Source organism: Macaca thibetana, chromosome 4, assembly GCF_024542745.1.
Source record: "Macaca thibetana thibetana isolate TM-01 chromosome 4, ASM2454274v1, whole genome shotgun sequence".
Lineage (NCBI taxonomy): Eukaryota > Metazoa > Chordata > Mammalia > Primates > Cercopithecidae > Macaca > Macaca thibetana.
In genome coordinates this window covers 59,140,914-59,158,404 of record NC_065581.1, presented here as the reverse complement: position 1 = coordinate 59,158,404, position 17,491 = coordinate 59,140,914, and the positions used below count along the sequence as shown (strand labels likewise).

The window sequence follows — 17,491 nt, the reverse complement described above, 5'->3', positions numbered from 1 at the left end:
ATTCATTATCTAATGTATTGGAAACATGATGTTAAAGATTTCTTTCTTGACAAATGTCTCTAAGCCTTTAATGTGTTATTATGCTCCATAAGTCTTTCAGAGCTGTATCTGACCAACACATATAACTACCAATTTCTTCTCCACCAACTTCCACACACCGTTAAATCTTTTAGGAATAGCATTCAAGGAGGGAAACACTTTGAAAATACCAACCTGAAATATCTTTAGGTTATCCATCTGCTATTTCAAAGCTCCAAGAACTACTCAAATACAGTTTTTTTGGCTGCCAAAGTATTTTTTTTGCTGTTTTTGTTTTTAATTTTTATTTTAGGTTCAAGTGCATATGTCAAGGTTTCTTATGTAAGTAAACTCATCTTGCAAGGGTTTGTTGTACAGATTTTTTTTATCACTCAGGTGCTAAGCCTAGTAGCCAATAGTTATGTTTCCTGATCCTCTTCCTTCTCCCATCCCCCACCCTCTGATAGGCCCCAGTGTGTGTTTTTTCCATCCTATGTGTCCATGTGTTCTCATTATTTAGCTCCTACTTACAAGTGAGAACATGAGATATTTCATTTTGTTTCTGCATTAGTTTGCTAAGTATGGTGGCCTCCAACTCCATCCATATTCCTTCATAGGACATGATCTCATCTTTTTTATGGCTGTGTAGCATTCCATGGTGTATATGTTCCACATTTTCTTTATTCAGTTTTTCATTGATGGGCATTTAGGTTGATTCCGTTCTTTGCTATTGTGAATAGTGCTACAAAGAATGTTGGCATGCATGTGTCTTCATGGTAGAATAATTTTTATTCCTTTGAGTATACACCCAGTATTGAGATTGTTAAGTTAAACAGTAATTGTTTTTAGCTCTTTGAGAAATCACCACACTGCTTTCCACAGTGGTTGAACTAATTTACACTCCCACAAGTAGTATATAAGTATTCCCTTTTCTCCACAACCTTGCCAGCACCTGTTATTTTTTGACTTTTTAGTAATAGCCATCCTGACTGGTGTGAGATGGTATCTCATTATGATTTTGATTTGCACTTCTCTAATGATTAGTGATATTGAGCTTTTATTCATATGCTTGTTGGCCACATGTATGTCTTCTTTAGAAAATGTCTGTTCATGTCTTTTGCCTACTTTTTAATGGGGTTGTTTTTGTTTCTTGTAAATTTGCTTAAAGTTCCTTGTAATTTCTGGATATTAGACCTTGGTCAGATGCACAGTTTGTAAATACTTTCTCTCATTCTGTAGATTGTGTTTACTCTGTTGATAGTTTCTTTTGCTGTACAGAAACTCTTAAGTTTAATTAGATTCCATTTGTCAATTTTTGCTTTTATTGCTATTGCTTTTAGGGTCTTTTTCGTGAAATGTTTGCCAATTTCTGTGTCCACAATGATATTGCCTAAGTTGTCTTCCAGGGTTTTTATAATTTGAGGTTTTACATTTAAGTCTTTCATCCATTGTTAGTTGATTTTTTATATATATATGGTGTAACAAAGGGATTCAGTTTCAATCATCTGGGATACGGCTACCCAGTTATCCCAGCACCATTTTTGAATTGGGAGTCCTTTCCCCATTGCTTGTTTTTGTTGGCTTTGTCAGAATAGATGGCTGTAGGTGTGTGGCCTTATTTCTAGTCTCTCTATGCTGTGCCATTGGTCTATGTGTCTGCTTTCATACCAGTACCATGCTGTTTTGGTTACTATATCCCTGTAGTATAGTTTGAAGTCAGGTAACATGATGCCTCCAGCTTTGTTCTTTTTGCTTATGATTGCCTTGGCTATTTGGGTTTTGTTTTGTTTTTTTTTTTGGTTCCATATAAATTTTAAAATAATTTTACTAGTCGTGTGAAGAATGTCATTGGTAGTTTGATAGGAATAGCATTGAATCTGTAATTTGCTTTTGGCAGTATGACCATCTTAATGATATTGATTCTTCCTATCCATGAGTGTGGAATGTTTTCATTTCTTTTCATTATCTCTGATTTCTTTGAGCAGTGTTTTGTAATTCTCATTGTAGAGATCTTTCACCTCCCTAGTAGGCTGTATTCTAGGTATTTTATTTTTTGTGTGGCTATTATGAATGGGATTGTGTTATTGATCTGGCTCTTGGCTTAGCTGCTGTTAGGGTGTATAGGAATTGAATTTTGTACATTGATTTTGTATCCTGAAACTTTGCTGAAGTTGTTTTTCAGATCAAGGAGATTTGGGGCTCAAGTTATGCGGTTTTCTAGAGGTAGAATTATGTTGTCTGCAAACAGGGATAGTTTGACTTCCTCTCTTCCTATTTGGATGCCTTATATTTCTTTTTTTTTTTTTTTTTTTTTTTTTGAGACGGAGTCTCGCTGTGTCGCCCAGGCTGGAGTGCAGTGGCCGGATCTCAGCTCACTGCAAGCTCCGCCTCCCGGGTTCACGCCATTCTCCTGCCTCAGCCTCCCGAGTAGCTGGGACTACAGGCGCCCGCCACCTAGCCCAGCTAGTTTTTTGTATTTTTTAGTAGAGAGGGGGTTTCACCGTGTTAGCCAGGATGGTCTCAATCTCCTGATCTCGTGATCCGCCCATCTCGGCCTCCCAAAGTGCTGGGATTACAGGCTTGAGCCACCGCGCCCGGCCAGATGCCCTTTATTTCTTTCTCTTGCCTGATTGCTTGGCCAGGGTTTCCAATACTGTGTTGAATAGAGTGGTGAGAGAGTGTATCCTTGTCTTATGCCTGTTTTCAAAGGGAATGCTTCCAGCTTTTGCCCCTTCTGTATGATGTTGGTTATGGGTTCATCATAGATGGCTCTTGTTATTCTGAGGTATGTTCATTCAATACCTAGTTTATTGAGAGTTTTTAACATGAAAGGTTGCTAAATTTTGTCATAAAAAATTTTCTTTCTCATTCCCAGAAGAAATGTTTCATTTTGAATCTTTTTGAATTTTTTTATATACAGAATTTGCTTGATATTTCTGATATAAGCTATAACTAGGGAAATAAAAATATACAGTGTGTACATATGTATATACATATCAGTATATGTATATACATATCAGAACATACATATCAAAATATATGTACATACCATAATATATATATGTACACATGCACACATATCAGTATTTGCACACTCAAGCTCTCTTTTAAGTGGCCGCCTTTGTGAGCCTTGCATCTCCCAAAATAATTTTTAAATGTCATTTTTGGCATTGGATTTTAACATCACATTTTAAGTATTCTCACAATGGTTTTATCCTTTCAGGGTGGAAAACATTTCTTTAAAGAACCAAAACTATTTGGGACAAGTAGGAATTTAGACTATAAAGTAATAAAATGTATTTTCTTATGAGACATATATTGATTCTTAGAACAGTTCCAAAAGTGGATTAGAACATATTTGTTGGAACACGATGGCATTATTTAAATAGGCGCATAGGCTCATGATGTGTCTGCTTTGTGGAAGTAAATGTAACCTAAATTTTTATTTAAAATTTCTTCTTCTTTTTTTTGAGGTGGAGTCTCAGTCTGTCACCCAGGCTGGAGTACATTGGTGTGATCTCAGCTCACTGCAACCTCTGCCTCCCAGGCTCAAGACATCCTCCCACCTCAGCCTCCCCAGTAGCTGGGACCACAGGCATACTCCACCATGCCAGGCTAACTTTATTTTTTTTTAATATAGAGACAGAGTTTCACCTTGTTGCCCAGGCTTGTCTTGAACTCCTGGGCTCAAGCAATCCCCCCACCTTGGACTCCAAAAGTGCTGGGATTGTAGGTGTGAGCTATAGCGCCCGGCCTTAAAATCATTCTTAGTACATTAAGTGAAGAGTTATATATTTCAGTACATTCAAGTAAATAATTTAAGTATGTAAAATTATCCGGTATAAGACAAAGGTAATAGAGGATATAATGGCAAATAAAAAAGTGAATGTCCTATCTTCCAGGTATTCAAGGTAAAAATAAAAAATAAAATTTCACTATACAAAACAAAGAAAACAAATTTTTCTGTTACAGAAGTAGGGAATGGGAAGTGAGATTATTGTCTGTTTTAGTTTGAGGTGTCCCTCGTGGTATGTCATCAAAACTCTGGAGCTCCATAGACATGTTAATAGTATAATTAGAAAGGGAATCTCAGACCGCATACAAACAAGCTACCTCATCTCTCCAAATCTCAGTTCCCTCATCTCTAAAATTATAGAATTGAGAGGACTAAAGGTGAAAAAACAAAGAATGTACTTAATCCAATTTCCAGCACTGCCCTAATTGAATGACAATAATATATTTCATAACTAGAATTTAAATATCATGATGTTTCAATTTGTGAAAGCACTGCTTGACCTCTATCTCTATCTTTGCATAGAACTTTTAATATTCTTTCTATCAGCCCTTTAACCAATGTCTATTAAACATATTGTAAGTACAGACCACTGTGCCAGAGACTAGAGATACAAAGATGAAATAAAGCAGTTGTGTTTTCAAAGCGCTTATGGTTGACCAGAGAAATGAAGCTCATAACATATTATAATACTAGTGAGAGAAATATCTAAGAAAGATACACATGAAGAGCTATAGATTCTTACAGAGTAAGAGGCTAATTCTGACAAGGTTACATGCTAAGGGATGATGAAATGAAGAATCGGAGGGTACCTTGAGTGGAAATGTTTAAAAAGAGATGCTTTAACTAACAGGAGGAAAGAATGGAGACCCCAAAGTACAGAGTATTTTCAGGGACCTGCAACTAGTTCAGTTGGTTTACAGTTTCAAGTTGCTTAAAGAAAGTCAAGATTAGAGTGTAGACTTTAGACAGATTTGTGAGGTCTGAAATACTGAGTGAACGGGAATGTGCTTTATTTAACAGGCAATGGTGAGCCAGTGGAAGCTTTTGAATATGAGAGTGGCATGCTAAGTGCTGTATTTTAGGAAGTCTAACCTAAAAGCATTCCATTATGTGTGTTGCAGAGAGAAAATATTGGAAACAAGAGACCAATACAGAAGTTATTTAAGTAATCCATAGGAAAGTGGAGGTGCATCTCTGACAATGGAGGGAAGAGCTTAATGGTGATTGAAAACTGAGAAGGCAGAGCACTTCTTTGGAGGTTGTGTTCCCATAGCATGCACAAGAATATGACTTAGGTTTTATGCTTTTGTGGGGGTGGTTTTGAGCATGCTAACAGATAACCAAGGTTAGAGGCTTCAGATCAATGGAAGGAGTAATAAAGAGGAGTTTGTCTAAGAAAGTGGCGACAAAACTGAAAGACTGTAAGTCTGAAGTTCAAATCACCAATTCATATGTTTTCTGCCTTTGAATGCCATCTTTCTTTATTGTTTGCTACTTGGCCATGTCCAAAATTTCTTACCTGATCCCTGGTATGTCTATTCAAGAAAGGTTTTCATCACATCATTTTTCTTCTGTGATGTTGAAGATGAATGGATCCAGTTCAGCTAACAAAGATAAAGAAGTGTTCTGCCTTTTACAGGGCTGTTGGTCATTCTCAGGATAAAAGAGTAAATCCTTTTCAGTCAGTAACTATCTATTGTGTTGACTCCAACCTTCTTAAGCCAGACAGTTATGAGTAACAGTGATGGGTCCTTAGAGAACAGTGAAAAGCCAGACTCACTAAGCATTCAATAGCCTTGGGTGGTATACAAGGGAGTAGGACATTAAGCAACCAGTGGAATGTTTTTGTATTTGAATTGGTCTTAGGTGTTGGGTTACACACTGTAAAATGAAAATGTATTCAAATCATAGAATCTCTTATAGTCAGTGTCTTAAATAACTTAATAATTACTTTCCTACTATATGAATGACTGAAAGATTATTCTATGGCATTTTCCTTTATGTATATTTAAACTTTTTATGGAAATATTTAGACCTACATTAAACTACAGAGGTATAGTATAATGTATACCATGTACTCTTTACTCTGCTTCAATAATTATCGATATTTTGACAAATGCTGCCAAGTTTTTTTTAATTATTTCTCATACATTTTATCTAATATTTTAAAGCAAATATCAAACTTGTTATTTGAAAGTTATTCAGTGTGCATCTCTAACTGATAACTATTTTGACATAATGAGCATGCCTTTCTCATACCATAGATTCTTAGTATCATCTGTTATGCATTTCACCAGTTGTGCCACAAATACCCATTTACAGTTAGTTTGTTCAAATCAAAATCCAAACAAGGTCCACACATCACTTTTGGTTACTATATTTGTATATATTATGGTTTGATTATTTGGTTATTATATCTATCAGAAAAACACTTTGTTTTATGTTTTATAACCAGGTTGTCACACCATTTTCTAGTTCTAATGCAAAATCATAACTCATTCAACATTTATTTAACTACTGTATAATGAACAATTACTATGTACAGGACAGTGTACTACTAGGTGCTGAGTGTGATTCAAAGATGTCTGTAAATCACGGTCCCTACCCCCAAGACTTTACCATCTGAGGAAAATGAAAAATAAAAATGCATAAATATAATGACAACAACATGGCAGCATAGCTTAATTAAGTAGTACAGGGACTATCATTTCAAAAGCAGAAGTATGGTTTGAAAGATGAGGGGCGGCCATTTTGGAAGAGTTAGCATGTGAGATGGATGAGTTACAGTGATCAGCAATTCAAGAGGAATTTGGATTGGGAGAAGGGTAAAAAGAGAAAGTTCAATCTGTGATAGAAAAATGTTCATTCTATAGATTTTAAGAGGGAAAAAGACATAAATATTAGAGGTGTGGAAAGTGAGAAATGTATTCAAGAAATTATAAGTAAAATAATTCAGCAGAAGCAGAATATTTATGAAAGAGATATGCCTAAAAGATAAGTAGGGGACAGCTTTGGGAAGATATTGAATGGCAAGCTAAATAGCTTGAACATTGTCCTCTAGAACAGGCAGCCACTAAGCTATATTCATTTTTCCATATATGGGAGACTGTAGGACATTCTATAAACATAGATATTTAATTAGTAACCAAAATGCATCAGCTCATTTCATAAGGGAACTTAAAAAACTGTTTATGTATTCCAATAGCAATCATTTTCAAATATTTATAGCAAATTGGCAAGATAATTTAATGTTTTATTTTGCCTAACAGCTAGATGCTCCACTTAGAGGAATGCAAACAAATTGGAGCTGATTTAACCAGCACCTACTGTACAGCAGCTGAGAGACCTTCATAAAGCAAGGATTAGTTGTTTGTAGCACATTAAGACAACAACAACTGCTCAACACATTTAACATAGGAGAGGCAGAAGATAACTCCATTAAAGATAGATATATTAGCTCTGCAAACCTCAAACTCGAAACTTTTCATCTGTTTTAAAAATACAGTGAAGTTTATAAAATAATCTGTTTTTCTGCTTATTAGCTATAAATATATATGTTCAACTATAAGTTCTCTCTTTACTAGAATAATGCTAATTGATTTTTACTATTTAAAGATCCTCAAATGACAACTGAATTATCAAAGTCATCAAAGAAAGTGTATGTTGAACATAATGGAGCTTTATTGGTAAGTGTTTTCTTCTTGTATGTTTATTCAATAAATGGTGATCTAGATATTCTATGTCACATAGGTTTTTTAAACATTTTTGAGTGTCCACACATATACCAGCCTTTGTGCTAGGCCTTTTGAAGAAATAAAATTGTGCATGAGATGTGGTCCTAGTATTTCAAAGACTTGTATTCTAGTACAGATGATTAACACATACATATAGAAGTAAAATTATAGGCAGGTTTGAAATAGAGGTGTAAGATTGAATTAGGTTAGGATTTTTCAACAGCAACACTATTGACATTTTGAATCAGATACTTCTTAATGGTGGAGAGCCATCCTATATATTGTGGAGTATTTAGCAGCATCTCTGACCTCTATCCATTAGATGCCAATAGCATCTCCCCAGTTGTGACAACCAAAAATGCCTCCAGACATTGCCAAATGTCCCCTGGGAGCTGAATACAAAATTGCATGCCGTATTGAGCCACAAGATTAGATGGAAAGTCCTATATACATTTTGTTAATGAAAATAGCCTCCATTTGAGGAATCAAGGAAAGTCCATAAAGGTATGAGGACTAGTATGAGTAGGTTGAGAAGAGGAGAGCATTTCAGGAACAGAGAAGGTGGTTAAACTCTAGATGGGGAGACAAATTAATAAGTATAAATTATGTTCAGGAGTCATAGAATTCAGAGTTTTAGAAGTGATTAGTAAATAAAAACTGATACAGTAAATAGAAATCAAATTATGGAGGTTCTTGAATGTAAAGAGGATGTTTCTCATTTTGCAGAGATGTCACTTGAACATGTAAATGAAATGAATAAAGAATCATTTTCAAAATGTTATAATGGCAGTTCTGAGCAGAATGATTTGACCATAAAAAAAGTTCATTTTAGGTATAGGAATCCATTAAAAACATAATTTGGAAGAAACTGGGGAATATTGTAGGAAACATATTTCCCAGCATAGGATAAGAAAGGAAGACAAGTTAAAAAGTTAACTCTATAATTTTCTTCTATGTTTGATCTTGGAAATTGTTGTTGAGATTGTTTTCTTGTAATACAGTTGATACCTGATGCTAGAGCTGATTGAGAGATGTACTCAGATTCTCTGGGACTCCATGAAGTGGAAAGTTGTAACTGATGAATTAGAACGGTAAATGAAAAGATGTTGTCATTTTCAATAATAAATCTCCAGTGACCTAGAAACTATGAATCTAGGCTTTTTAATAATTATTTTTATTTGACAAGTTTTGAAAGTTTGTTTGTGTGATGAGAACCTCAACATGGAGCATAGGTATGTAAAGAACACTTTTTCTATTCCAGGCCTTGAGATTTAAGTTGAATTATCTTGTTGAAGAAAAATAATTATTAAAAAGCCTAGATTTATTCATTCATTTCAGTTTATCTTCATTTCCCCCTTTGCTACATGAAACATTAGGGCAGGACAAAATTCAATTTCGGGTGATATGCAACCATAATACTAGAACCCCTGAGAAGCCCCTAAATGTGCACTTAAGTAAATTTACACTTGGTCAGTAACTATACTGTCCACTCCCTCTGAAAAGATTTATTATCCCTTTGAACACTAAATCCTCTCATGTGCAGACATTATGGTTTTAAAATTAGGGAGAAAAAGAAGCAACTGACAAAGAGACAGACCAATCATCACTTCCCTTTTATCTTCACATCTTCTCCCATTCTTGCCCAAGAATGACTTGGATATGAGAAATGACTTGGATATGAGAAAAGGGCATTTTCTGAAATCATAGAGACCTTCTATTCTTTGTTTACCAGTGGGCTGGTATACTTATTTCAGAAATTCTTAAACTGCATTTTTAAAATGATGACTATATTTAGTAGTCATCAAAAAATTAAAATGTACTTTTTGAAAAATGCTGATGCAATGAATTAATGAGATTAGATAGTAAGAAATGAAAACCTAGGAAAATTGATGGAGAAAATTTCATCTCAAGCACAGGAATTTTGATTTTGTTAAAAAAAGAAAACTAGTTTCGTAAGCAAGAAATTACCTATGGTGGAAAATTACAAGAAGAATTCTTTTTTTGGCAGTTAGCTATAAAATAGATAATAATTGGAAGGAACTTAAATAAAGTAAGACAAGTTAAGAGGCTGCTGCAATAAGCCAGATGTTGTTCATTTATCAAAAGCAATTTTTAAGTATCCACAGTATTAATGACACTTTATTAGATACAAATTAATGCTTACTTGAACTAGGGCAGAGACTACAGAAATGGAAATTATCCTACTGAATATTAATACACTGATTAAATCAGCTGTGAGCCCATTTTTTCTTGAGACCTTTATGCCTGCATTTACAGATTTTACATATTTGAAACTGCTCTACAGTTTATAGATGCTTTCCTAAAATAAATTGAATAAAAAATCACGGAGAATTTAGCTAATAGTTACAGATCAACTGTTTGTCAGTCGCTACCAAGATGGCAATTTTCGGAGTTAAACACCACCACTGTCTATTAGGACAGGGAAAGAGTGGAGAGCAATGCAACCCCACAGGTTTTGTCAAAGGCTCTATTTTTGTCAGTCACCAGAGAATTGAAATCCATCCCAGTCCAGTTAGAATGCTTTAAGTGAGTTGTGAGCATGTTCATTAAAAGAAGTGAATGAAACCAAATGGCTACCATTATTGATTATTTCTGCCCTTGTGGCTTTAGACTGGAAGTGGTTTCCAAGAGTTCCAAAAGCCATTTCCAACTTTTTTTTTTTTTTTTTTAATTTGATCTGCAGCATTGTGGACACAAGTCATTCTAGCCACATCCGATCTGTCTGACCAGGCCACTGGGAGTGATTGTCAACAAATAAAGGAACTGTATTTTTAAATGCAGTTTTGAAAGCCTTTTTAAATCCTTCTATATCATTTTAAATTTTTATTGAAGTAAGTAAAAAACAAAAACAATTTTAGTCCCAACTCTGACTTAGACTTAAAGCATAGCTCAGTGTGAATTCCGAAAATGTGGTTAAGAAATGACATCTCCGTCATTGTCCCAGTTCATCAACATAATGTTCACCACTTAGAATTTTTAAGGAAATATTAATTACAGTGTTAATTACAAGGGCATGCTATTTTGGTACTTTATAAAACTTAAATGACATAAATGAGTATGATGTAAGTCCTTTTTGAGAGGACGTCTGGAAGACTGAAACATAATCAGTGAACATATGGATCTATTTTCAATGCTTGAGTAATATAAAGGTATCTCAATCTATTTATTAAGATATACTCTTTTTCATAAAGAATTGCCCTTGGGCTCCGGTGCTTGTTTACTCATTCTTATATTTGGCAAACGTGTGGATACATCATGTGTTAAGTGCAGTACAAGGCACTGGGCACAGGGGGATGTGCAAGACAGAGTTCCCCTATGTTGAAGGAGTTGATGTTCTCTTAAAAGAGAAAAAATTAAAATGGCACATGCAGAAAAATCGAAAAAGTGCTATTATAAATATGAGCACTTAGGAGAATACCTAAGCCAGATTGCAGAGTTTGTATTTTAATGTTGTTTATTCTTTTTCCAGTATATTTTAAACTTCTGACAAAAATCTTAGAAATTACCTATAAAAAATGGCAGTGTGAACATGTGGCATCTATAAATCATTCAATATCCTCACAGCGTGTAAAGGGCCTGTAGGCATCTATAGCAATGATTATTTTTAAAATAAGTTCATCAAATACTTCCCATATTTTGCCATTCTTATGAGATCTTTTAAAGCCCTCCACATTTCGTATTTTGAGAGTATCTTTCCGAGTCAAAATTATTGTATTTTTTTCCCCCCTGTTTCTCTTATTTTTCTCTAAACAAGTAAGTTTGGAAATAGTTCTTTTCTTTGGCTGGTAAATATGATTTATCTGCTTTTGGAAGAAAAATAAGAAACACTAAAATACCTGTGGTGTATTTTCTGCTTCTGCAAATGGGTCACACTTTGTCAAATTCTGAATATATTAAGCCTTTGTGGAGTTCTGTTCTTCTCAAATACTAGGTTGCTGCACTGGATATCAAAGGGTAATTTATTTTGTTATAAGTAGGCTTTTACTCAGTTCTTTTTTTAACCTCAAAACATGAATACTTCAAAAAAGATAACTGAGAGATAAATTAGAATGTTTAAACAAAGAGAATATTAATTTTCATTTATATTTGTGTAATTGCACACTGCCCTTCATGTATGGGAAAACTATTATTGTGACCTGAGATCAGTAGGATATCTGCTTTGTTAATTTTCCTGTGGCAGCAATGAATTTGAGGTGAACCACCCCTGAGAAAATGTGCAGTGACCCTGCCAGAAGAAGTAGCTTCAACCAACAGAGCGATGAAAATTAACCATCTTCATAGGGATTGACCTAAAGCATAGGCAACAACAGAATTACATATAAACAAAGGTAGAAAATATGTATAATCAAGCATATGCCATTCACAATCAATGGCCTAAAAGTTTTAAATTTCATATGAACTTTTACTTTTAGATTTCTAAATTATTTTTCAAAATTGTTTATGCTGTAATCTTATTTGTTAGGATGAACTAATGTATTCTACTAAACTTCTCAACCAAGATAATAAAATATGATCTGTGCACATTCTAATTCATCAAGTATTTTTATTCTAGTAAAATGCGTAGTACAATGCATGAAGTATAAAGGCTCCTTAAGTGTTTTCTTCCTCCTTTACTGCACTGATGTTTATCATGATAAATTATTTTGAGTTTGCTAAATTCTCATACTAGGACTTTCTTCTAAAGTATCACATATCACTTTCTTCTAAAGATCATTTGGTATCAAATAACATTTAAGTATATCAAAATTTATTTTGACCACAAGTTTCTGTTGGCCATATTCATAATACTTGGTGCCAATTCTTTCACATAGTCATTCCTATCTTCTTTTAAGAAATTTTCATAATGATGAAAAAACAGTAGCAGAAGCAATGTTAAACAAAAGGATAAAGGGCATGTAAGTGGACACCAGTACCTTCATCTAGGAACCAACTTTTACCTTCTTTGCTGTTTGTGTTTATTCTCATGTCTCTTTCAAAATCTATATTTACATCTCAAAAGAGTTTCACAGATAGTCTTTGAACCAGTTATCAGTTGGATGCTCTTGCTGATTGATTTATAGTTTTCTTCTCTCCTCCAGTTTGGATGAAATGACCATTCCTACGGAAAAGCCACTGGAGACAAACTCAGAATCCAGACTGACATTCAGACGATTTGTGTTTTCCCCATAACCACCCTCCTAGATTCAGGTTGGTTTCCATTGCCCCACAGTCAAGTTGTTTAACAAAATAACTAACTTACATCTCCACCTCCAATCCCCTTTCCATCTGATTGATCTACGGACAGAAAGCTTTAGAAGAATTTCTGCCTTATTGTTGCTCCCAGCTTAAAAATTTAAATGGCCTCCTATTTCTATCAAGTCAGAATTCTCTGGTGGACATTCAAGACACAATACTAACTCATCTCTGAGTACCACTGCTATAATTACTTGTCACAATTCAACAGATAGCCCTTTAGACAAACACTCACAAAGACGTATTTGATATATAGACTTACTTCAGCCACTACTTCTTTGAAAATATTTTCTAACCCTTTCCCCTTGCTCCTGAAGTGGGTTAGATATTCCCCCTCCCAAAGTACCTCCAGCAAACTTACCAGAAAATGTAACACACTGTATTGTGTGGTTTTTTTTTTTTTTTGTTTGTTTTTTTGGCTTACTCAACTGTGTCCCCTATAAAGATATAAGTTTCCTTAGGGCAGAAGGAACCTATTTGTCTTTATAGCTCCAATATCTAACATTATATTAGCATGTAAGAGGTACTCATAAACTGATTGTTTAAAATGATGGCATGTCCTGAATAAGTATTGTGTTGCTGGTCCTGATGCCAAAAACTTAGTGATGTGTCTCTTCTAAGTAAATGGTTGCCTCTCCCTTTTATCTTTCTTTATGTTCCTTCCCACTTCCAAAATTTGGATCAAATTTAACTTCCTTGGAAAAGATCAGATATTCTTCAAAGAAAGACAGAGGTGTTACTTGAGAATCCCAGGCTGAGACAAAGCAATTTGTTTCCAAAGCAATCCTGCCTCTCACTGAAGAGTCTAAAAAACCACAGAATACAAAGAGACAAATGGACAGTGTATGCAGAATCCTGATATAACAGTTCCCTATTCAATTCAGAATTAAAAATATGCACCAAACTCCAAAATGTCATCTTTGGGACAGTTTATGTCCCCATATCTAGAGCCCAAGCTCCCCTCCCTTGGCAATGTGATGAAATCCGTTCCCTGCTCAAAACTGTTGGCACTGTTTCCAGGCCACTCTCTTCTCTGGCTCAGTGTCCGAAGACCCCTAAGAAACCTCACTTTTTTGGTAGCTATTCTACACCTCCTTGTTTCAGGCATCATTTGGGAATTTCTGTTCTGTAAGCATACAACTCACTGTTGCCATAACACAATGCTTGATTGCATGTGAGACGTTTCCTAGGAAGCCTTTCTGAATCCATGTGTGTCTCGTTTGGTTACAGATACTTTCCTCCAAATACAATCCTGTTCACCATGGAAGACATTAAAACCTTCAGGGGTTGCTGCTGGGGGCCTTCACCAAAATGCAGCCATTCGCGTTTACTTTTGCTCTACCTGCAAAAAATTTTCATGGGCTCACTCCCAAAGTCAACTTTGATCCAACGATAGTCTTCAGTTACCAAACCTTATCACACATCTGTAAAACTGGGTAATAAAGAAGGGTTTAAAATATGTACTTTTTTGTATTTCTTTCTACTAGTCTCATTTCTCATTAGCTTAATATAAAGCTTAACTAACTCAAGAGGCAAGAATAACAGTAAAAGTAATTGAATTTTTCAGTCACCATGTCATTTTATAGACTATTATATCAGCACATAGTTTTGCTATCCCTTTGAATTGATAGAAATTAATTTAAAAATTTCCTACTGGACATTTTAAAATGTGTATTGACCCACAAACCTGTAAATGGTTGACAGTACTATTTGAGAGAAATCATTAACTCAGGTGTAGGAATATAGAACAACTACAAGATTATATTTGACAAAGCAAGATCTGTAAAATATATTTTCATTGACAGTAAGTAAAAATAATGTGGACTCTTACAAAGAAATTTGAAATTTATCAGAGAAAGCTTTGCAGAGAAGTAAATTTTCACTATTCACTTCATCTTTATTTTCAAGCACATTCATCTCTATTCACAGATTAAGTATTCTACACTTTAAAATTCAGCTTCATAACATTATAGTTTTTCAGTAGTATGATTGATCATTCAGGTTCAGAACATATACAACTCTAAAACAGTGCTGCCCTAATGCTGCAGAACCCATTTGCCCAAAAAGCTTAGTAAATTCCCTGCAGTCACTTCTAGGGCTTTATCTTTCTTTAAAAAGTTGTGTTTTCTCAAACTGGGGCCATTTCTACACAAGGTATGTCTCTTTCTATTAAGTGAATGCTGAATTGCGTATCTTTTCTGACTAGTGACACTGAAGTCTTATTTTTTTTCTCTTTACTACAAAATGAAAAAAATTGAATGCTAATATTTAGTCTTCAATTATATATGGGCATATGGTCGTGTAAGAATATATGCCAAATTATAGATGCAAAGCTGCCTGAATATGTTGTGTTGCTTAAATGATGTTTGGGACATGATTCCTTCTCTGTTGAGAAAGAGAAAGGGTCACCTTATTATACTTAAAGGCGCAGTTTTGTTTGGTTCTACAGTGGGAGAAGTGAGCCTTTGTTATCTGGGCATTCAAGTGAGAAAAGTTTAGATTACAGCAAGTAAGTGAAAAATCACACATGCCCTAATGAAGAACAGCAAATGAATTTCTCTGTAATTGTGGCTATCAGCAGGACAATATGGACAATGCTATCTCTACAATTTCAAGGACATTTAAATTATTGAGTTGATTAGAATATATTAAGAATTAGTAGCTAAAATATTTTTCTCACTTTCATTGTTTTTAACAGTTCAGACTTGACTGATTGTACAAATTAGACAAGAGAAACTCTATAGCAAAACTGAAAAACTTTCACGTCTATTACATATGTCCTTGAGATCACAAGAAGTTATATTTGCCTGTTTTCGTAAGTCCATGGTGTAGTTTTACAAAATAACCTGCAATAATAGAAAATAACCCAAATCCTGTGTGGTTTAGACTAGTAGCCAATTGAGAACCACATACAACACAACACATACAGTATAGAAGTATGCATACAATAAGTACTACAGAAATTCAGAAGTGAGAGCTATCCCTAAGGAATGGAGAAATCTAAAAAGACACACAGCAGGGATGGAACTTAGTACAAAGGGAGACAAGAGCCTTTTCGACAGGCACTGGTTGGTCAGTGGAGAGGGGATGGATCCATAGTGTTTGAGAGTAAGCAAAGTGACGAGTAAAGTAATTGGTTTGGAATACAGGATTCATTTACATAAGTAAGAGAAGATGAGGTTGAAGGGGTACCTAGGAGACAATTGCAGGCTCCCCTGCAGCTGTGGAGTTTGGACAATAGGGAGATATTTATTTAACATATACATGTGTGCCTGCTACTTGAGAGATGTTGCAGTGGGTACTAGCTAGACATCTCTGAAAAAAGATATTTGAGTTTGAAGAGTGTGAGGAAGATGAACTTCACTGGGAAATACAGAATAGATTACAGTGAAGATGAGCCAGTTTAAGTAGTATTGAGACAGCCCAGGTAAAAAAAAAAAAACAAAAAACAAAGGTTACACATGTAGCATTGGAAAAGCATGTAAGAAGTTTATGGGAAGGGATTAGACTGAATGGCTGATAATGTGGGAACAGAAACAAAGTTCAGCATGTAAGCTTGTTGGCTCTGGGAAAGGATTATGCTTCAGGATTTAAAGAATATGCAATGCAGTTCAGATACTAACAAACCAAGTTAGGTCAAATTACACAGGTTAAGGGCACAGACCCCACAAGACTGCCCTCACTTGAGACTCCAGTCACAGGTCTGGAGTTCCCAGGCCACCCATACTTGGGACCAACTGGCTATATTTTTTGAGGTTCTCACTACCCCCTCAGGTTTGAAAATTCACTAGAACAATTTACAGAGTTCAATAAATTATATCAACACTTCAGAAAATTCAGAATTACAGTTTTGTTAGAAAGGATGAAAATCAGGACCAACCAAATAAAGAAATGCATAGGGCAAGATCTGAGAGGCTTCCAAACTTGAATCACCCATGTCCCCAGAATGCATCACCCACTTGGCACATCCATGTGTATCAACAACCAGAAAAGTGAACTGAGCTTCATTGTATCGAGTTGTTGTTGGAGCTTCATTATGTAGGCATGACCGATTGATTCATTGGCCATAAAGTTGAACTCAAAATTCAACCTCCTTCTTCTTCTAAGCCAGAAGTCAGGCCAAGATCACAAGGCTCAAAGCCCCAACCCTGTAATCACATGATAGGACTTTCTGGCATGGCCACCACCCATCTTTACTCATCTAATCAGCATAAACTCTCTAGAGGCTCTCCATAAGTCATCTCATCAGCATAAACTCAGGTGTTTATGCTGATAAAACATAAATAACAAACACTCCTATCACATGGGAAATCCAAGGATTTGGAGGCTTCCACCCAAAGACCAGAGACAAAAACCAGCCAAATTCTTTATTACACAACAGAATGAATTTGAGGTAACATTAGCTCTTTCAGGTGGAAACTCCAGCAGGCAGGTGAAACTCCAAAAACAAACTGAAGAGAGAAAAATGAAGACTAGAGATGTGGCTTCAGCCACAAAGTAAAAGTAAAAAAGTATATATATTACATTATATATAATTCATTGTTCATAGCTACTCAGCAAGGGCTGCAGTTGAGAGAAGAATCCTCGACAAGACAGTATGCATAGGAAAAGCCACCCAAACATGGACACCATATTTTTTCTAAATAAAGCAACTTTTAGCCTGATACAAACTTCATCCCGAATAGAAATA

At 35.1% G+C, this 17,491-nt stretch overlaps 1 protein-coding gene across 8 annotated transcripts in view; it reads left to right on the top strand.

The window, feature by feature from the left end:
- Nucleotides 1–15,473, top strand: part of KHDRBS2 (KH RNA binding domain containing, signal transduction associated 2) — a 624,430-nt gene extending 608,957 nt beyond the window's left edge. For 5 of the 8 annotated variants that reach the window (XR_007725264.1, XR_007725258.1, XR_007725257.1 and 2 more), the window contains 2 exons: nucleotides 332–360; nucleotides 3,492–5,715. The gene's annotated coding sequence lies outside the window, so the exon portion shown is untranslated. Of the gene's footprint in view, nucleotides 1–331; nucleotides 361–3,491; nucleotides 5,716–7,429; nucleotides 7,501–8,549; nucleotides 8,640–12,647; nucleotides 12,757–14,031 lie in introns of those variants that run through there. The other 3 variants (XR_007725259.1, XR_007725261.1, XR_007725262.1) reach the window with 3 other exon arrangements.
- The last annotated feature ends 2,018 nt before the right edge of the window (nucleotides 15,474–17,491 follow it).